Source organism: Phacochoerus africanus, chromosome 3, assembly GCF_016906955.1.
Source record: "Phacochoerus africanus isolate WHEZ1 chromosome 3, ROS_Pafr_v1, whole genome shotgun sequence".
Classification (NCBI taxonomy): Eukaryota; Metazoa; Chordata; class Mammalia; order Artiodactyla; family Suidae; genus Phacochoerus; species Phacochoerus africanus.
Window position 1 is genome coordinate 48809762 of NC_062546.1, and position 22781 is coordinate 48832542.

Consider the following 22781-nt stretch of genomic DNA (forward strand, 5'->3'; position numbering starts at 1 on the left):
AAAAATGCTTTTTAGACAAGCATTGCTTTAAAAATTTTTTAAAACACTGCTTTTTAAAAAAATTGCTTTTACACATGAAAAAATGTTCAACATCTCTGATTATAAGAGAAATGCAAATCAAAACTACCATGAGATACCACCACCTCACACCAGTCAGAATGGCCATCATTACTAAGTCCACAAATAACAAGTGCTGCAGGGGCTGTGGAGAAAAGGGAACCCTCCTGCACTGCTGGTGGAAATGGAAGCTGGTACAGCCACTATGGAGAACAGTTTGGAGATACCTTAGAAATCTATACATAGCACTACCATATGACCCCGTAATCCCACTCTTGGGCACATATCCGGACAAAACTCTACTTAAAAGAGACACGTGCACCTGCATGTTCATTGCAGCACTATTCACAATAGCCAGACATGGAAACAACCCAAATGTCCATCAACAGATGATTGGATTAGGAAGATGTGGTATATATACACAATGGAATACTACTCAACCATAAAAAAGAGCAAAATAATGCCATGTGCAGCAACATGGATGGAACTAGAGACTCTCATACTGAGTGAAATGAGTCAGAAAGACAAATACCATATGATATCACTTTGAACTGGAATCTAATATACAGCACAAATGAACATTTCCACAGAAAAGAAAATCATGGACTTGGAGAATAGACTTGTGGATGCCCAGGGGGAGAGGGAGGGAGTGGGAGGGATGGGGAGCTTGGGGTATCAGATGTAAACTATTGTCCTTGGAATGGATTTACAATGAGATTCTGCTGAGTAGCATTGAGAACTATGTCTAGATACTTATATTGCAATAGAACAAAGGGTGGGAAAAAATGTATACATTAAGTGTAACTTGGTTCCCATGCTGTACAGCAGAAAAAAAAAATAAAAATAAATGCTTTTAAAAATATTTGAAATATTCAAACGAACAGTAAACATGCAAAAGTGAAAACAGCAAACCCCCATGTACAGCAACCATAATTGATGGTAAAAAGTTATAAGAAAATAAGTCATTAAATGTATTTGAAGACCATCCTAACTTCTTTCTACCCTTCTCATCCTAGAATTTCTTCTTTCTAAGCTTTCTTCAAGCTTGTCTATATTTTACAATGATAACATATTACCCTAGTAACAAGCACAAGCCTCTTGAGAAGCAGCAATGAATGGAAACAAAATCATTTGCACACACTCAGAATAGCTGGGGGCTTTGGTAATACCATCTATTTATTACTGTAGAAACTAGGGTACTGCCAGATTGGCTGGCTCCTGGTCATTTGGAAACCAGTAGCTTTCACATTTGAATGCCCAGGTAACTTTTCAGTGGATCAATTCCTGGTGAAACAGCAGTGGAAACATGACTGAGCTGGGAGGAAGGCCTGTGCTGATCACCTTTCTTTCTAGTCCACCCGTACCATTGAGGAATTTAAGTTCTAGAGTAAGTGTGTGACGTGCTCAGGACCAGACCCGGGGTCTCATATGGGGGCGAAGAGAGAAAGGGCTCTACAGCAGCCTGGCACAGGATCTCTCTTCTTCCCCTTTTTGGAAAATGAGGACTAAGAGACGCAGACTGCTTTGAGGAGGTGTTTCAGGATGTTCTGCTGAAAAAAGGTTCTCTCTTCAGATTTCCTACCTGTTGTGTGTGCCTGGCCAGTGGCCCCTTCAGTGGACACAGGCACTTTTCCCTGGTACTGGACCCCTGGTCTTGTAAAGGTTGAGATTTATTCATCCAAACCCAAAAGCCCTCTTGGTGATCAATCCCTGCCTCCTGGGGTCAGCTCTTTGGCCCCGCCATATGATAAGGAACTATACAATTGGCCTCATTGCCTGGATTTAGGGACATACACAGGCACAGCCCCATAGCTCTGAGTTTTCATTTTATATCAATAAAGTAAATACCAGCAAATATCAGTTCACTAGACCCAACATGACAGACTTCCAGGTGAATTTCACCTGACCAATGTGGTGGCCAAGATTCCAGGAAAACCCCTAAGGATCCCCATCTCCTGGTATTTACACTCTTTTTTTTTTGCTTTTTAGGGCCACACCCGCAGCATATGGAAGTATCCAGGCCAGGGATCAAATTAGAGCTACAGCTGCTGGTCTATGCCATAGCCACAGCAACTCAGGATCTGAGCCACATCTTTGACCTACACCACAGCTCACAGCAACACTGGATCCTCAACCCATTGATCGAGGCCAGGGATCGAACCTTGGCTTCTTCATGGATCCTAGTCTGATTTGTTAACAGCTGAGCCACAAAGAGAACTCCTAGTATTTACACTCTTTTTTTTTTTTTTTAATCTTTTTGCCATTTCTTGGGCTGCCCCCATGGCATATGGAGATTCCCAGGCTAGGGGTAGAATTGGAGCTGTAGCCACCAGCCTACGCCAGAGCCACAGCAACGAGGGATCCGAGCCGTGCCTGCGACCTACACCACAGCTCACTGCAACGCCAGAGCCTTAACCCACTGAGCAAGGCCAGGGACCGAACCCGCAACCTCATGGTTCCTAGTCAGATTTGTTAACCACTGCGCCACAATGGGAACTCCACTCCTAGTATTTATACTCTTAAAGAGCCTCCTTCCACACTGTGGCAGGGTGGGCCTGTCCTACCCATAGAATATGGCAGAAGTGATTGCCCTTTGCTTTGAGACTAGGTTATAAAAGGCACCATGGCTTCTATTTTGAGCCTCCACCCCCAATCCCCACTTCTCTCAACTCACTTGAGGGGAAGTCACCTGCCATGTCTGGAGGACACTCAGCAGCCCTGCGGAGGAGCCACCTGGAACCTGAAAACTCCAGCCAGGAGCCACATGAGTGAATCTTCTCAGCAGATTCTCCACCTCCAGTCAAGGCTGTGGCTTAACTGCAACCTCATGAAAGACCTTGAGCCAGAGGCCCCCAACCAAGCTACTCCCAGATTTTGACCTCTGGAAACTGAGATAATGTTTAATGTTTTACGCCATTAAGTTTTGGGGTAATTTGTTACCAATCCTAACAGGGAACTGAACTTGCCATCCTCAATGCCAGTATGCTGCAACAAAGTTTGTACCAAAATGTATTTAGAGGTTAAAAAAATCTTGGTCAGGGACCTCCACATAATGTTAATGCCCCTTACTGACTATATTTATAATTGATGGATCCATAATTTTTTTATTTTCCCAGTTGATTAAACTCAGATAGAAAAAGATGATTCAAAGGACTACAGATTGTTGCCAGAATGTCTGATACCCGAGCTAACTGTGTGTTTCAAAGTAGGTCTGGGAAACGCTTTATTTTATGGGGTATTCGGGGTGCTGCCTCCCGGCAGGCTCCCCCTGACCCAGCCTCTGAAATCCCCTGTGCAGCTCTCAGACAGCTGGCTTTGTCATTCCTGGGCTCTTTGTCCAGAACGCTGTAAATCAAATGCCCAGGCTAAAGCTTATACATCAAACCTGGAGATGAAAAGACAAGACAAAAGAGACATAAATAAAACCTTTCCCCTGTGAGACGGTATGGCAGCAGGCTAAGTGGCCATTTAATATCAGCCCAAAGTCACATTTTCCCTTCTTTATCTTATGAACTTTACCTGGACTTTCACAACCATTCTTTTTTAAACCTATCCATGACCAATAACTCTGAGTCGGCTGATAGAAATACCACTGTGGAAAAATGTCCTCTCATCTGAACATTTCAGAGGCAGGTTTCTTGGGTTTTCAGTCACTGAAGGGTAAATTCCAAGACAGCAGAGCCTGTCTAGATCACACATTTCCCCAGCAGCTAGCACAGTGCCTGCTCACTCAAGAGCTGGTGAATAAATGCAGTGGATTTACCTGCCCTCTCTGAAAGCCTGTGGGTCAAAGGGTATCTGTTGAGTGCCTATGGGTATAACGTGGTACAAGGAGCTATGAGGGCCATGAAAATTAACATGGTATAGACCTGCAGCTCTGAAAAGACTATCAAGTCCCCATGTGTGTCCACTGGAATCCAGTAATTCTTTTGTTTTTGTGGTTTTTTTTGTTTTTTGTTTTTGTCTTTTTAGGGCCACATATGGAGATTCCCAGGCTAGCAGTTGAATCCAAACTACAGCAGCTGGCCAACACCACAGCCACAGCAACTTGGAATCTGAGCCACGTCTTCGACCTACAGCACAGTTCACGGCAACCGAGGATCCTTAACTCTCTGAGTGAAGTCAAGGATCAAACCTGCGTCCTCATGGATACTAGTCAGATTCGTTTCCGCTGAGCCACGACAGGAACTCCTCCAGTAATTTTTGAGGCATAAACATAAATGTGTGACATTCTTAGCAAATTATGTACTGTTTTAAACATTCTATTGAGTTCCTAGGGTGTCTGAAATCAATAAGCATTCACTGAGTACTTATTACACGTGATGAAAGCACATGTACAAAGCTGTTACAAAGATGAGCATTAGAGTTAATCAGCAAAGTTTGGGACTGAAAATTATGGATAAGGGTAAGAGTATAAATAATGGACAAGGGTAAGAGTATAGACACTTTTTTTCCTTCCAATGTTCCATATTTTCAAATTCTCCTAAAATGAGCATGTATTGCTTTTAAAATTGGGAGAAAATAAATGGGACTCCTAAAGGCGTGGAATGAGGTGAAAGGGGGAAAAATATGAGGCAGGTCAACGAAAGAAAAACAGTCAGGGAAAGGCACCCACTGCGGGTGACGAGGGAGAGCACACGCTTTGGAGCCTGCAGGTTCAGGTTCAAATCTCAGCCCTGCTGCAATATCAGCTGTATCTCTGGGCAGGTAATTTTGTCTTTCTGAGCCTCAGTTTCCTAATCTACAAAACAGGGATCATAGTGTCCTCTTTAGGTAGAGAATGAAGGTTAAGTGAGATAATACGCTGAAGGCTATCAGCACGGTAAGGGCAGGAGAAATGGTGGCTATTATTTCCAGATTATTATGGGTGACAGTGAGTGATATCTGATACAACTTTTAGGATTACCACAGCGGCCTCCAATTTCTCTCCTGATAACACAGTTGAAGAGCTCTTTCCTACTTCATTCTTCTACCACCTTCCTTTTTTACTCTGCCTTTTTTTCCATTGCTTTTGTCTCTGCCAGCTGGAACCAGTAATGCCCACTGGTGTGCTTAGATCTGCAGGTGGGATCGAGTTTAGTGAGGCAGGGCCAGGCCATGTGAGCCAAGGTTCCTGCAATCCTACCAGCTCAGTATGTGATCTCAAGCTTCTTAATCACTCTTGGCAACCCCGTGTCATCTAACCTATAAAATGGGGACAACATCTCTGTTTTTACTTACCACAGAACAATCATAGAAAAAAAAAATCTAAGTCAACATCTCTGGCAATGACAGAATAACTGGTACCAAGCTTGCCCTTCTGCTGTAAACAACTAGAAAAACAGGACGAAATGTCTAGAACAGGGAGTTCCCACTGTGGTACAGCAGAAACGAATCTGACTAGTATCCATGAGGATATAGGTTTGACCCCTGGCCTTGCTCAGTGGGTTAAGGATCCAGCATTGCTGTGAGCTGTGGTGTAGGTCTCAGATGCAGCTTGATCCCATGTTGCTGTGGCTGTGGTGCAGGCTGGCAGCTGTAGCTCTGATTCGACCCTAGCCTGGGAACTTCCATTAAAAAAGAAGAAAAGGAAAGAAAGAAAGGAAGGAAGGAAAGAAATAGATCTTGACTCAGTGTCAGGGTGGCTGAAGTGGCTCGCTCACTTAAGATGAGACTTCTGAAGTTCCCTGGTGGCCTAGCAGTTAAGGATCTAGCATTGTCACTGCTGTGGTGTAGGTTCACTCCCTGGCCCAGGAATTTCTGCAAGCCTCGAGCACTGCCGAGAGAGAGAGAGAGAGAGAGAGAGAGAGGAGAGAGAAGAGAGAGAGAGAGAGAGAGAGAGAGAGAGAGAGAGAGAGACACCTTCTGCTACTTCTCCTGATGGCAGTGGCAATGTCAGCAGTTGTCTGGAAGGAGGTCTTGGCCAACCTGGGCAGTGTGCCTAGCAAGAGATTAAGATGCAGTGTGCCACAGGGCTGCGGCTCAAGTTCTAGGTTTGTGTTTCCTGAGGTTAGAGGTGGGTGTCTGAGGAATATGTGCAGGTCACCAGCCAGCGGTACCCAGATATCTGCATTGAAGGAGAATTATTTCTCAACCAATATAAAGACACAGCATTTTCCCTGCCAGTTTTCGAGCTAGTATTAATAGGTTTAATAATTGTTGGCAAGGATTCTTTTGCTTCTTCTGTAGGCAAGCTCCTAGTATCTGGCAGTACTGGCAGTGGGGCCAAGAAAATAAAGTTGATGCATAGATGATGGTCTCCTTTTTTTTCCCCATATTTTTTTAAGAAAATAAGGTCTATGCATGGATGAGGGTCTCTCTCCCTCTCTCTCTCTCTCTTTTTTTTTTTTTTTTTTTTCTGCCACAGCTGTGGCATATGGAAGTTTCCAGGCTAGGGGTTGAATGGAGCTACAGCTGCTGGCCTACACCACAGCCACAGCAATGCCAGATCTAAGCTGCACCTGCAACCCACACCACAGCTCACAGCAATGCCAGACCCTTAACCCACTGAGCAAGGCCAGGGATCGAACCTGCATCCTCATGGATGCTAGTTGGGTTCTTAACCCTCTGAGCCACAACAGGAACTCTCTCTCTCTTTTTTCTTTTTTGGTCACACTCAAGGCATATGGAAGTTCCTGGGCCAGAGATTGAACTCGTGCCACAACGGCAACCCAAGCCATAGTAGTTTAACCTGCTGCACCAGCAGAAAACTCCCAATGGTCTTCTTGAGCAACATGACTTAGAACCAGTGTAGGTCAACAGATGCATTTGAGATAATTTTGAGTGAGGGTACCTGTGTGGTCTAAGCTGGAATCTGGTCACCTTCCATCTATGTACAGCTTGTTCAAATTCTGTTTGTTTGTTTTTGTTTAGGGCCGCACCTGCTGGCATATGGAAGTTCCCAGGCTAGGGGTCAAATCGGAGCTGCAGCTGCCAGTCTACGCCACAGCCGCAGCAACTCGGGATCCAAGTTGGGTCTGCAACCTACGCCACAGCTCATGGCAACACCGGATCCTTAACCCACTGAGCAAGCCAAGGATTGAACCTACATCCTCATGGATACTAGTCGGGTTTGTCACTACAGAGCCACAATAGGAACTTCCTAAATTCTCTCTCTTTTTTTGGCTGCCCTGTGGCATAGGGAGCTCCCCAGCCAGGGGTCAGATCCGAGCTGCAGTCTCGAACCTAAGCTGCAGCTGGATCCTTAACCCACTGTGCCCAGCTGGGGATTGAACCTGCGTCCCAGAACTCCCAATACACTGCTGATCCTGTTGTGCCACAGTGGGTGCTCTGTTCAAATTCTTGACAATAAAATTAAACTCAGCGAGCAGTTGGATTCAATCACACGTATCAGTACTGAAAACTCTTTTTACATTAAGGGAATTTTACAAGAGCGTGTAACTGACATTATGAAGGCCTGTACTGAAGACAGCAAGCTATGTTAGTACAGACCAGATGCTCTCTTGGCAGGCACACTGAACCTCTTGGAAAACCTCAAGGCAAGACAGTTTTTCATAGCTGGCACATTTTAGAATTCTGCACATTCGTGGAGTGCAATAATACTGCATAGCTTTTTTTTTTTTTAATTCCCCTAATCCACTCAGTTAATAGTTTGTTTTGTTTTTGTTTTAATGCAGATATTACTACTTCCATCTTTTTTTTCTTGGTTATATGAAAAAGTAGAAAATTGAGTTAAAAGAGTTCTCTTGTGGGGCAATGGGTTAAGGATCCAGTTCTGTCACTATAGCAGCTTGGGTTTGATCCCTGGCCTGGGTACTTCTATATGTCCCAGGTGTGGCCAAAAAAGAAAAAAGAAAGAAAGAAAGCTGAGTTATAATTTGATTTTTTTTTCAAAGATGTCTGTTAAATCTATTGTGATTTTATATGAATTTTTCTTTTTTATAGCTTAACGTTGATCTTTTTGGGAGTGTAGGCTGAAGTTCTCAAATACTTTATAAAAGTTTTATCAGATCTCTCTAATTTGGTCATGTCCAATTTATATAGTTTTAAAAATACTGCTGATTGTGAACAACACCCTAATACAAGATTATAATCTGGGTACATAATACCCAGATTATGGTACTCTGGGTACAAGGTTAGTACAAATCTTATACCCAGAGTACTCTACCAATTTCTGTGTATGTGCGTGCGATTACCAGAGAACTACTAAAAGGCCATGTTTTGTAGTTTCAGGGGTCCTGCTTTGACCAATTTAATGAGTTGATTAACCAGGCTTTCATATTTAGCTCAATAAAAAATGAAGCAGATGGAAGTTTAAAAAAAAAAAAAAGAAAAGAAACAGATCTTGAAAGGATAGAGATGATGGAATGAGCAGACAAGAACTTGAAAGTTGCTATTATAAATATCCTCAAAGTTTTAAAGAAAAACAAGAACACCATGAGGTAAGAAATAGGAAGATGTGTGATAGTTTGTAAACTGGCCCTTTATGTTGTCAAGCATTTTAATCATAATATTGGTTCTTGAGTAAAATGTGATACCACAGAAAAAGTATGCACTAGGAATCAAATCAGGAGAATAAGTTCCAGATCCACTTCTGCCACTAACTTGCTATGGTACTCTTGCATTTTCTGGAGCTTGGGTTCCTCATCTGTGAAATGAAGATGTGGACCTAGCTGATACCAGTGGCTCAATCTTCCTGATTTTATTTATTGATTTGTTTCTGCTTTTTAGGGCCGCACCTGTGGCATATGGATTTCCCAGGCTACAGGGTGGAATCGGAGCTACAGCTGTCAGCCTACACCACAGTTCATGGCAACGCTGGATTCCTGACCCACTGAGCAAGGCTGGGGATCAAACCTGCATCCTCATAGATACTAGCTGGATTTGTTTCCACTGTGCCACAACCGGAACTCCCAATTTTCCTGATTTTAGACTCAGACTGCCTCTTGTTTACCCACAGAAAAATGGATCCTTGAAGCGCTGACATTCACTTATTCAGCATTTCACTTGAAATCAACCTTTTTTTATCAGTCAGATATTCCAAACCTGGGTTTGCATAGAACTTTACTATTTCTGGGTAGGAATCCTCAGTGATTCTTCAATTTAGCTACCCAGGGAATCTTTATTTAAAATAAGAAAATTGTGATTCGAGGAAAATATATCTTTTTGGAGCTACATTTACAATAAAGTAACTTAAGAATTTTAAAAATTAATGTAGTTAGAGAGTAGAAATTTCTTTGAAAATAATTATATTTGGGAATTCCCATTGTGGCTCTATGGTCATGAACCCAACTAGGATCCATGAGGATACGGATTCGATCCCTGGCCTTGCTCAGTGGGTTAAGGATCTGACATTGCTGTGAGCTGTGGTGTAGGTCTCAGACTTGGCATGGATTTGGTGTTGCTGTGGCTGTGGCAGAGGCCAGCAACTGCAGCTGATTCAAAGCCTAGTCTATGAGCTTCCATATGCTGCAAGTGTGGGCCAATAAAGCAAAAAAAAAAAAAAAAAGTTTGTAGTCAATTCCATGACCAAATTCTACCAGTTATACCATTATTTTTATTTTTAACTTTCATTCATTAATTTTTTTGGCTGGCTCCATGGCATGTGGAAGTTCCTGGACCAGGGATCGAACTGGTGCCACAACAGCAACCAGAGCTGCTGCAGTGAAAACACCAGATTTTAACCTACTGCACCACAAGGGAACTCCTGCCATTACTTTAATACAAAAACAAATTCCTAAGTACAGGTATAGAAGGGGCCATGGCATCCCATAAAGTGAGGCAATACTGAGAAGGAATCTGCAATGGTCATAGGTGGTTGATCCGAGAGTCTGTCTTCTGGAGTTCCCATTTGTGGCTCAGTGGTTAATGAACCTGACTAATATCCATGAAGATTCGGGTTGGATTCCTGACATTGTTTGATCCCTGGCAATGCCTGCAAGCTGTGGTGTAGGTAGAGGATGCAGCTCGGATCTGGTGTGGCTGTGGCATGTAGAGGATGCAGCTTGGATCTGGTGTGGCTGTGGCTCTGGTGCAGGCCAGCAGCAGCAGGTCAAATTCAGCCCCTAGTCTGGAAACATCCATATGCTGAGGGTTCGGCCCTGAGAAGCAAAAAACGAAAAAATGTCTGTCTTTTAGAGCAGGAGTTGGCTAACTTTTTCTGTAAGGGACATAAGCCTGTATGAAAGTAGGCCTTGAGTCAGATCTGGTCCATAGGCCATAGACTGATGACCCTGGCTCTACAGTCTTATCCAGTCTCCACCTCAGACTTTACTGAATTATAATCTGTATTTTAACCCAGATTGTGACTGATATGCACATTTTGAGAAGCACTGCTCTAAGGCAGTGGTTTTTAAGCCTGGCTGCATCTTAGAACCACCTGGGAGCTTTTAAAAAATACCAATTCCCTAGGCTACCCTCCACACCAATTATATCAGAGCTTCTGGTAAAGGGTCCTAGGCATCAATAATATCAGTAAAGTTCCCTCCCAGGTGACACTGAAGACGCTCACTTAGTACAATTGAACCAACCATCAGGCTCATCTGCTAGCAGAGAAAGAAGACCAAAGCCCACTAAGCTCACTTTCTCTCAGAGATGAAGGATTCCAGAACTACAGAAACCCTCAGGAGCAGGAGTGGTGTAAAACAACAATAGATAAAATTCTTTTTTTCTTTTTTTTTTGGCTGCACCTATGGTATGTGGAAGTTTCTGGGCCAGGGATCGAACCCAAGCTACAGCAGCAATGATGATGGATCCTTAACTACTAGGCCACCAGGGAACTCCTAGATCAAATTCTTTTTTTTTTTAAATTTTCTTTCATTTTGTAGATCAAATTCTTGATGTCTCCGTCCAGTCTTCTAGTGGTGTATACCATTAGAAAAAGTAATCTTGGAAATACAAAACTTATTGAAAAGGATATTTCCAACTTCAGCCTCAAAAGTTGAACCTTGAGCTAAAAGTAGACAACTCAATAATCTTTTGTGACTTTGGAATTATGTTAAGGAATTGATTCTATAGGCCTGTGCTCAAAAGCATTTAAAATTCAGGAACATTCAAGAGAAAATATACGGATATTCCTAAATAAACCACCCTCGAGTGCTCAGTACTTTTCTTCAAGTTTCTTGGTTCCCATACAACAATTTCACAGATGACAAAAGAAAGAGGAGGTTCACTTAGTACAATCAAATCAATCATCAAGCTCATCTGCTAATGAGGAAGAAGCCCAATGCTGTAATATTTTTTCCAATATTAATAAATACTGAACACCTTGAAAGATGCTTCCTGGGTTGATATCCAGGCTGCCATGGAGGAGAAGCAATAATAGGTATTTTGCAAAAAGCTGTCTCATTTCTTGGTATAAAGTCCAAAACAACCACTTAACTCAGGGTTGTTTTTTTTCTGTTTTTTTGTTTGTTTGTTTGTTTTGTTTATTTTTGCTTTGTGCTCTAAAGAAATAGTACTGTAAATATATGATTGTTTCTCCAATTGCTCTTTTCGGATATTTGCATTTTCTTCTCTTCCAAGGAAAAGCATAGAAGAGGCTCTTCATCACAGAATTTACTTCACAACCAAAAGAAAAATGTGTTAATTTACTACATTAATACTAAAACCCTTCTAGCCTCTAGGCACATCACCTATCAGAGGCCTTTCCTGGCCATCGTGTTTAAATCGCACCCCCATCTCTTACAATGCATGCCTTTTCTTCAGAATGCTAGCTGATACATTATTTATTTCTTTGTTTTATTGTGTATCTACACTTTCTGTACTCCCTCCAACCAGGACCCTGGTAATGAGAAAGAATAAAAGTCCTTAAGGAGTTCCCGTCGTGGCACAGTGGAAACGAATCCGACTAGGAATCATGAGGTTGTGGGTTTGATTCCTGGCCTCGCTCAGTGGGTTAAGGATTTCTGTGGTGTAGGTTGCAGATGCGACTTGGATCTGACCTTGCTGTGGCTGTGATGTAGGCTGGTAGCTGTAGCTCCGACTGGACCCCTAGCCTGGGAACTTCTATATGCCTGGGGCGCAGCCCTAAAAAAAAAAAAAAAGCTCCTTGAGGGCAGGGTCTTTATTTTGTTCACTATGTATGCACAGGGCCTGGAACATAGTAGATGCTCAAGAAACACTATTTGAAAGGATGAACAACATCCACTACATTTTAAAGAATCCAGTCATCAGGGGTTCTGGTAAACAACTCAATACAATATGGAAAAAACAAAAGACCTCAGCGTGCTGGTGAGGCATCAACACCCTGTGAGTGAGATACACATGGAAAAGTTACTTCCCATTAATTTAAGGATTTGCTCTATAAAGCAGACAGACAATTTAACTGAGCTTGAATCTTGATATAATTTACTAAAAATATGATTCACAAACTTTACCAAAATCTCTCCATCAGAGATTTAATCGACAGAAAAAATAGCCAGCCACCCACCCATTCACTTATTCAAACAGAATTTTTTTTTAATGAAGGATGGACTCTTAAATTTCATGCATCATAATCTCTAAGCAATAGTTATTAATATTTATTACCATTTCCAGTTGCCTATTAAGTACTAGGGCACAGTAAGCAGTGCCTCATACACTCTATACAACAACATGTCCCAACCAATGGCCTATAGACATAATGCCATGATGAAATTCTCACTAGTCCATGGCCAAATGTGAAAACTGGTGTCTACAGAAGGCTGATCTTTATTTTGGGATTAGGTTTTTCTTCTATTCTATACATTAAAATATTTTTCTATGAGCAATGAGATCCTAGTATAGCACAGGGAACTATATCTAGTCACTTGTGATGGAACATGATGGAGGATAGTGTGAGAAAAAGAAGGTAGATAGATAGATAGGTATGACTGGGTTGCTTTGCTGTGCAGCAGAAATTGACAGAGCATTGTAAATCAACTATAATAAAAAATAAATAACAAATAAATAAAATATCTTTTCTTTCATGAAATGATGGGAGATTTGTGTAGTGACTGGTACAGGCTTTTTAAAGATCTTTCCATGACAAAATACAAAGTTGAGGCAAACTCTGTTGGTCCTCAAAAAAGAAGGAGGATGAGAAGGAGAGAGAGGTGGAGAACCCACACATTGCCAAATGTTCCCTGGGGGGCAAAGTCATCACTGGTGTAGAGTAAAAACTTGAGTTATCTATGCAAATGAGGGGGGATGGATGAATTTCTATAAGACACTGCATAACAGTAGCTAGGAGAAAATTTGTCCTGGACTATAGCTGGATCTGCCGAGGGCCAACTGTACTGAGCCATTCTTGGTGGTAAAATGACAGTCCCTTCAGGAGCAAGCTGGACTGTGGCACTGGGGACCTGCCTTGGGCAAACAAACAGCTTTTCCAACATGGACCCCAATAATCAAACACCTGACCCTAAGGATGTGCCCAAAAAGAGGAAAAGGGATTTAACTGTAAACTCAGAGCAAATAAATCTAATTCTAAGGATCTATTTAAGGAGAGCCATAGCTGTCAATGCTATCAAGATTTATTCTAGGGAGTTCCCTGGTGGCCCAGCAGTTTAAGGATCCAGTGCTGTCGCTGCTGTGGTGTAGATTCAATCCCTGGCCCAGGAACTTCCACATGCCATGGGTATGGCAAAAAAAAAATTTTTTTTTTTACTCTGAACAGTAGTTAGTGTTAACTTCATGGAATTAAAACAGGTTGTCTATTTTTGTGTATATTCAGAAATATATTATGTATATTCAGATCCTTTCTACTATTTAGTCATACGTCTAGTTCTTTAGCGATTTTTTAAAAATGCTGTCACTTTAATGACTTATGAACACAGTTTTAGAAAGAAAAAATCCACCCCAACATTTCTCACCTCCTCTTATGAGAAATTCTTTTATAGTTCTACCTCTGGAAGTACATTCCAATGATGTATGTGCCACAGGTCTGTATCTGCCACTTTGGAAACTCATTAAATAATGCCATCCCCTTAAATTTCCTCACGGCATATTAATTTGACATTCTAAAACAAATATTTTACCATGAATTAACTCCCAGCAAATAGTAAGATCAATTTAACTAAACTGGCTTCTATAACACTTCCGCCATCTGTAAATGGGTTTTTTAAACATTTTTATTAATTTTTTTTATTTTTTGTTTTTTTAGGGCCACATCCATGGCATATGGAGGTTCTCAGGCTAGGGGTCCAATCAGAGCAGCAGCTGCCAGCCTATGCCACAGCCACAGCCACACTGTATCTGAGCTGCATCTGCGACCTACCCCACCACTCACAGCAATGCCAGATCCTTAAGCCACTGAGCGAGGACAGGGTCAAATCCACAACCTCATGGTTCCTAGTCAGATTCACTTCCACTGTGCCACGACAGGAACTCCCTCTTATCCGTTTTTAAAAAGCTGTTTTGGGAGTTCCCACTGTGGCACAGTGGGTTAAGAATCCGACTGCAGCAGCTCAGGTTGTTGTGGAGGCACAGGTTCAATCCCCAGCCTAGTGCATTAGGTTAAGAGATCTAGCATTGCCAAAGCTGCTTAGGTCCCAGCTGCAGCTGGGATTCAATTCCTTGCCCAGGAAACTTCGATACGCCACTAATGTGGCCATTAAAAAAAATAATAAAAAAACACCTCTTTTGTTAGTCACTAGGCTTCATCATAAATATTCTCCTCTAAGGTCTACTAAATCACTAATTAAAATAAAGCAAAAGGAGACAGAGACACTCAGCACCAGCATGTCATTGCACAATGATGGGAAGTTGGCTTTCCTAGCCATCTCGCCTAATGCACACTGATCAGTTCTTATTCGTATACCGTGTTTTTGTTTCTTTATACCCAGGGGATATAAACTGAGTAACCCAGGGTGGGAGAGAGTACAGAGTGGTAGGGATGGTTGCCAACTCTCTGTCACCATTGTCTCCACTAGAATGCCAAACATTGCATCTTTCACTGCAAGACATGCTTTTCAGACCTGAGAGCAAGTGCATGGTCTGGTAACCATCACCTGTAATTTTCTGCCTTGAATCCTCATTCTGTTGATGAGCATACTGGCTTAGAAATAAGCTGGGGGGGGGGAGTTCCCTGGTGGCCTAGTGGGTTAAGGATCTAGCGTCACTGCTGTGGCATGGGTTTGACCCCTGGCCCAGGAACTTCTGCATGCTGTGGGCATGGCCAAACCCCACCCCCCAAAACCTTGCTAGTAGCCATGTGCCAGGACAGTGCCCCCCCCACCTCACCTTCAGGATGAGCCCTGCAAGGCCATGCTCTCCTTTGTTGGTCTTTACCTTGTGTCCCTTTCCTACACTCAGCCACATTTGACTGTGCTTAAATTGTGATTCAAAACTGGGACAATGCTACCACTTCGGTTTTTTTAAAAAAATTGAAATCCAGAAATATAGAATAAACTTCTAACTTCTGGAAACATTTCTGAAAATATTATCCATCCCTAACATAGGATACTGCATTATTCAAAGCAGTTTCATAAGTTAAAGTCCTATTTCTGTGTGATGTTCCCAATTTGGCAGGCGAGATACCCTAGAACTATGCGAACATTACTGGAAAAGTGGTGCCCAGGAGACTTCCTTTTAAAGATAAAGCCTTTCTTGTAGTTCTCATTGTGGCTCAATGGAAATGAATCTGACTATTATCTATGAGGATGCAGGTTTGATCCCTGGCCTCATTCAGTGGGTTAAGGATCCGGCGTTGCCGTGAGCTGTGGTGTAGGTGGCAGACACGGCTCGGATTTGGCGTAGGCCAGCTGCAGCTCTGATTCCACCCCTAGCCTGGGAACCTCCATTTGCTCCAGGTAGGCCCTAAACAAAACAAAACAAAACAAAACAAAACAAAACAAAACAAAAAAATATAAGTAAATAAAAGGCTTTATTCACCACCAGCACACAACTCTCTTTTCAGTAAATAAACTGCCAAAGAGTCCTTGAATATGTAGCATCTCTTGGGTTATTTGTTGTTTTTTCCTCTGCCTTCAAACACTTCAAGTTTGCCAAGTCAAAAGGAAAGACTGCATGCAAAACTGAAGAAGATCCTGCCTCGAAATGTAAATCCCTTTCAGATGCACCAGCACGTGTATCCATGTATCCACACCAGTTGCAAAATGTCAAGGGCGCTGTTGTTCACAAATAGGTGAAGATACCCTCCCCTAGGGCAATGTCTGAGATGGAGCTCCTGTTAGGCCATCACTGAGATGCTCTCGTAGAGATCAGCTCCAAGACAGTGAAGAACTATACAGGATGCTGCAGACCCGAACAAACAAAACTAGCCTGCAGTGACCTTAACATCAAGTGGAGGAGTTCCCGTCATGGCCCAGCGGAAATGAATCTGACTAGCATCTATGAGGACGCAGGTTGAATCCCTGGCCTCACTCAGTGGGTTAAGGATCTGGTGTTGCCGTGAGCTGTGGTGTAGGTCGCAGATGTGGCTCGGATCCCACATTGCTGTGGCTGTGGCGTAGGCTAGCACTACAGCTCTGACTCGACCCCTAGCCTGGGAACTTCCATATGCCTCGGGTGGGGCCCTAAAACGACCAAAAAAAGAAAAAAAAAAATCAAGTGGAAAACACACAGGAGACTGATGGGAAGCTAGATCACTCTTTTCTGGAACTATTCTAATGTTTTGCATTAATTTAATGCTTCAGCCATCAGAAAAGGCAGCTACCTCTTTATTTTATTTTAATTTAATTTAATTTTATTTTATGGCTGCACCCAAGGCATATGGAAATTCTTGAGCCAGGGACTGAATCCAAGCTGCAGGTGTAACCTATACCACAGATGGGGCAATGTCAGACCCTTTTACCCACTGAGCAGGAACAGGGATTGAACCCACACCTGCACAGTGCATTTGGCTTCTTAACTCACTGCGCCACACCAGGAACTCCAAGCGGCTTCCTCTTTTGATCAAGGAGATGGGAGACAGGCTTCCAACTCCCACATAGCAAGCCCACCATCACCTCCTCTTGTCATTCTTGTTTTGCTCCTTCAAATGTTAAATTCAAGGCCTAGGCTTCTGGGGGTGTTCTCTGAAACCACATGCTACATTTGAAGCACTCTTTTGTTTTTTCCTGTGGGAAAAAATTTCCATTTTCTCTATCAGATTCTTGAAAGGACCTTCAGTCAAACAAGGTTGAAGGACAAATGTCCTCAAGGCCTTCTGGTCTTCAAGAATGTCATACTGACACTTCACTGTAACATCCGAAATTGACAGAACATTGTACATCAACTATAATAAAAAACTTAAAAGAATATCGTATTGAAATTCAGGCCCTCTTGAGTTACAGGTGTTGTGGGCTTACTGAGCACATGCTGGGGGTAAGAGTAAGCCCAGGACAGTGAGAAGGGAAAGCCTGGACTGGTGATGAAGGTGGATGGGAACCAGAGCAAAATGCAACCTATTTCCTTTTGCCCTGGCATGTGTGTGATAGAGAACTAGATGGTATAACCATCAAAAGAAACCTTGAGGAGCCACCACTGCATTATAAAGGGGTAGCCTGAAGTAGCCATTTGGTTAAGGGGTGGCTTGGCATATCGTGGTCAATGGCAAAGCTCTGGAGTGAGTCTGAGGAATTTCCCCATAGCCCTTGTTAAATAAACTAGCTGGGCCTCAGTTTTCTCAACTCTAAAATGGGGATGAAAACAGCATCTCTCCCCTCGCTTCTTGAAGAATTATCAGCAATGGAGCCAAGGAAACAACAAATGTCAGCTACTGTAACTACTATTTGTAGGTGACTTTATAATGGCTTTGTAAACTTTTTTTTTTTTTTTCTTTTTTGGCTTTCCCACAGCATAGGAGGTTCCTGGGCCAGGAATCAGATCCAAGCCACAGTTGTGACCTAAGCCCCAGCTGCAGCACACTAGATCCTTAACCCACTGGACTGGGTTGGGGCTCCAACCTGCGTCCCAGTGCTCCCAAGACGCCACTGATCCCAATGCATGACAGCGGGAACTCCTCCCTTTGTAAACATTTTGTATGTGACCTTTGCAGTAAACTCTTCCTGAGGGTGACAGATGTATTATAATCTTCATGTTAATTCTTCTCTTTAGGAACTTGTGGCCACATGTCTTAAAAGAATATTCTTAGCTCTGCCACTTAACTAATTCAGAGGTTCTATTCTCAAAGGACCAAAGCAAGTTTATCTCCTCCATGTTTTTCTAATGTCCTATCTTTTGTAGCTATCACATTAAGTCTACAAGGATTTGAACATTTCTAAGCTCCACAGACAAAATGACAAAGTGCATTTTCCAACCTCTGCCACTGGTAACGCTTATTGGCTAAAAATGTCTCTTATGTGTATGACGATCTGAACTTCTGTCAGTGCTTTCATAGCTACTCTATTTTATTTATGTAGTTCTTTATTTATTTATAACCCTAACTTTTCCCATTGAGGATGGAAGGTGGCTTTAAGGACACTCAAAATCACAAGACAGCATAAAGTAAAGATGGAGCCGAGGAAGAAAAACAAAGAACACCAAAAGCCTGGGAACTGGGAAGAAAAAGGTATTTTTCCCATTTCACAGAGCAGGAAACCAGGGCACAGAGCCACTAAGTGACTTCTTGAAACCGTGTGGATTAAAAGCTAGAAATACCTGAGATAAAGGCAGTCCTAAAATGATACCCTGGGACTCGGCAGTATGGGAAAACTAACTTAAAGCAAAACAAACTAATGTCAAAGAGACCACCAACCAGCTTAGCAAAACTCAGAGAAGTCCTGAGTGTAGATGTGGATGGCACATGCAGGGGAGGTGGTGCTGACCTGCATGATGATGCTCAGTGACACCATTCTAAGAACTTGCTAAGCATCATCTCACTGAACACTCACCACAGTGCCTAATGATACAGATACTAGGTTTTCATTATGTGTTTTTTTTTGTTTTGTTTTGTTTTTTCCATTTTAGGGCTGCACCCACCGCATTACGGAAGTTCCTAGGCTGGGGGTCAAATCAGAGCTGTAGCCGCTGGCCTACACCACAGCCACAGCAATGCAGAATCTGAGCTGCATCTTCAATCTACACCACAGCTCACGGCAACACCGGATCCCCGGCCCACTGAACGAGGCCAGGGATCGAACCCCCATCCTCATGGATACTGGTTGGATTCCTTTCCCTGCACCACAATGGGAACTCCCAGATACCAGTATTATTCAGAGTTCGTAAATGAGGAGGATGAGGCCCAGAAAGATAAAGGAATTTGCCAAAAGTCATGGAGTGAATGTGTGGAAGATTTGAACCCCAGCAGTCTGACCAAAGCCCACTCTCAGTCCAGTGTCTCCAGAGACCAGTGCAGACAGAGGCCACCAGCAGGAAGGCGGGGCCTGGAGGACTAAGGACCTCCTTTCACAGAGCTGAGACGGTGAGAGGAGCAGGCATGGTAAGGGGGTCGAGAAAGTGCAAGGAAAGATGAGAATTCAGCTAGAAGAGAAAGGAACTCAGAATCTAAAGCCCCATGCTGGACTGTTAATTATTTGGATCTTAGAGCTCTCTGGGCAAGAGAAGAATTCCTTCAAGTGACCTCACAAGAAGTCAAGACACTGACTTGTTCCCAGAACGAAACATCTCTGAGATAACAGGATAATGATGATGATGATGATGATAAATAATAATATTAACAATGTTTGCTTTTTTTCTGGAGTTCCCGTTGTGGCTCAGCAGTAATGAATTCGACTAGTATCCATGAGGATGTGGGCTCGATCCCTGGCCTCACTTAGTGGGTTGGGGATCCGGCGTTGCTGTCAGCTGTGGTGGAGGTTGCAGATGTGGCTCAGATCTGGTGGTGCTGTGGTATAGGCTGGCAGCTGTAGCTCCGATTTGACCCCTAGTGTGGGAACTTCCATATGCCAAGGGTGTAGCCCTAAAAAAAGGTTAAAAAAAGCTTTGTTTTTTTCCCCTAAGTTTAGCACCATCATTTAATCAATTAGTATGTACTGAGCACATACTAACTACCAGGCATTGCATTAGGCATAATGACTTTGAACACAGGACTTTATACAGCAGGATGTGGGTTTGATCTCTGCCTCACTCAGGGGGTTAAGAATCTGGTATTGCTGTGACGTAGGTCAGCAGCTGCAGCCTCAATTCGACCCCTGGCCTAGGCATTTCCATATGCTGCAGGTGTGGCCCTAAAAAGCAAAAAAATAAAATAAAATAAAATAAAAAGCACTCCTATTTCTCTCAACTCTAGGGTACAGGTGGGCATCACCCTCCCAAGCTATTCCTATGGGACTTGGGTGAATTGTTCTGTTTTTAGTACAGGGCACCTCCTCTTCTTGTGTCTTCAGGAGCCACTCCACTTCCGGTTCTTTCCTGTACACTCTGAGCTGTGGCTTCTTCCTTCTGTCAGAACCCCTCTAATTTGGCCTTTCAGGGATGAGTAAAACTATCTGCCAAATACGTCCAATTCTCTCCTCCCTGGGCCACTGACAGGACTGTACTTCCTGGCTCCTTTGTGCAAATGGGGCCATGTCATTCATTCTGGGCAATGGTGTGAGTAGAATTCTTGGTGCTTGTCAATTCCAAGAGGGATCACTTAATTGCCAGAGCAGGGCTGTTTGGAGTTCTTTTCTCCCTCCACATGACAATGACAACATGTGAGATGGTGGCAAGGTCCCTGTGTGATAAGCCATCTCAATTGCCCAAAGTGAACATGTAACATGAGTGAGAAATAAAACTATGGAGTTTAAAGTCATTCAGATTTGGGGAGTGCCCTGGTGGTCCAGTGGTTAGTTAGGACTTGGTGCTTTCACCCATGCGGCCCAGGTTCAGCGCCTGAACTGGAAACTGAGATCCCATATCGGGACCCTGCATGCTGCAGCCAATAAATAAATAAATAAATAAATAAATAAATAAATTTTAAGATCATTCAGATTTGGGGGTTGCTTGTTATCACAGTATAACTTATTGACTGACACAGCCTTTCTGTGAGGCTCAAACTTTCTGGTCCTGAGTTATCACCCCATCTCCTTCTCCAGGAAATAGACAGAGATAGAGATAGAGCCATACATAGACAAAGACATATAAAACTTTTTCTTATTATTTCTTAGATTTTAAAGTGGGAGGAAGTGGGTGAAATGAATACTCTACCAAGCCACCTCGATCCAATCTCTATACATAAATTATTTAAATACGAAAGTTCCAGCCTTAAGAGCCCGCAGAGAAACTCACTATATGAATCTGGAAATACACAGATAAAAGATTATTTAAATCTACAAGATAAAAGCACAAAAGACATCTTGGGATATAAAAAGCAATGTGATGGAGTTCCCGTTGTGGTGCAGTGGTTAACGAATCCGACTAGGAACCATGAGGTTGCGGGTTCGGTCCCTGCCCTTGCTCAGTGGGTTAACGATCTGGCGTTGCCGTGAGCTGTGGTGTAGGCTGCAGACGTGGCTTGGATCCCGAGTTGCTGTGGCTCTGATGTAGACCAGTGGCTACAGCTCCGATTAGACCCCTAGCCTGGGAACCTCCATATGCCGGTGGGAGCGGACCTAGAAAAGGTAAAAAGACAAAAAATAAAAAATAAATAAAAATAAAAATAAAAATAAAAGCAATGTGCTATACATGAACTTGCAAGATAGGATGGGAGGCATCTTTGCTCTAGCTCAAGGTTTCTCAACCTCTGAACTACTGACATTTGGGGCTGGAAAATTCCTTGTTATGGGGGAAGGGCTATGCATTGCAGGATATTTAGCATCATCTCTGGCCTCTCACCACTAGATTCCAGTGGCACTGCCCCCTACCCATTTCTTTTTTCTCTTTTTAGGGCCGCACCTGCAGCATATGGAAGTTCCCAGGCCAGGGGTGAACTGAAGCTGCAGCTGCCGGCCTATACCACAGCCACAGCACTGCAGGACCCAAGCTGCATCTGCTACCTATACCACAGCTCATGGCAATGCCTTAACTCACTGATGGAGGCCAGAGCTCAAACCCATACTCTCATTGATACTAGTCAGGTTTGTAACCTGCTGAGCCGCAACAGGAACTCTATTCTTCACACAGTTTGAAAGCCAAAAACGCCTTTAGGCATTGCCAAATATCCCCTGGGGGACAGAGTCACCTTTAGTTGAGAACTTCTGCACTAGCCGTAATCACAAATAGACTTAAACCTTCTCCTACAGAACTGGACAACAATTTTCTTTCATAAGATATTAGATAGTATCATGTTTATGTACTGATGCAACTGAATCCAAGACAATTAGTCCAGGTTCTGATGTTCAGGCCAATGATGTCTCTCCACCTTTTCTAGAATTACTTCTGGGACATGGCCTTGGGCCTGTGACTGTTCTTTTAAGACTTAGACTCAGTTAAGGCAAATTCAAAGGAATGTGGTTTACCCTATAGCAAGATAGCCACTCATCAACCCTTTTCTGCCCTGTGTGTAAGCACCATTCCCGAATCAATTCCACTCCTGGGCATATATCCAGGGAAAACCATAATTCAAAAAGGTACATGAACCCCAAAGTTCATTGTAGCACTATTTACAATAGCCAAGACATGGAAGCAACCTAAATGCCCATCAACAGAAGAATATTGGATAAAGAAGATCTTGTAAGTATATGATGGAATATTACTCAGCCATAAAAAAGAACGAAATAATGCCATCTGCAGCAATGTGGATGGACCTAGAAATTATCATACTAAGTGAAGTAAGTCAGAAAAAAACAAATATTATATAAGATCACTAATATGTGGAATCTAATAAAAATGATACAAAAGAACTTAAAAAACAGTAAAATATTCAAAGATTTCAAAAACAGACTTACAGTTACCAAAGGGGACATAAGGGAAGAGGAATAAATTAGGGGGTTGGGTTTGAT

At 42.8% G+C, this 22781-nt stretch overlaps 2 protein-coding genes and 1 pseudogene across 7 annotated transcripts in view; 1 reads left to right on the plus strand and 2 right to left on the minus strand.

Moving 5' to 3' along the window:
* CHGB (chromogranin B) overlaps positions 1-22781 on the minus strand; it is a 147010-nt gene that overhangs the window by 98748 nt on the left and 25481 nt on the right.
* SHLD1 (shieldin complex subunit 1) overlaps positions 1-22781 on the minus strand; it is a 113348-nt gene that overhangs the window by 55935 nt on the left and 34632 nt on the right. The gene's annotated exons all lie outside the window — the stretch shown is intronic.
* LOC125122331 (thioredoxin reductase-like selenoprotein T) lies at positions 5905-7481 on the plus strand (annotated as a pseudogene).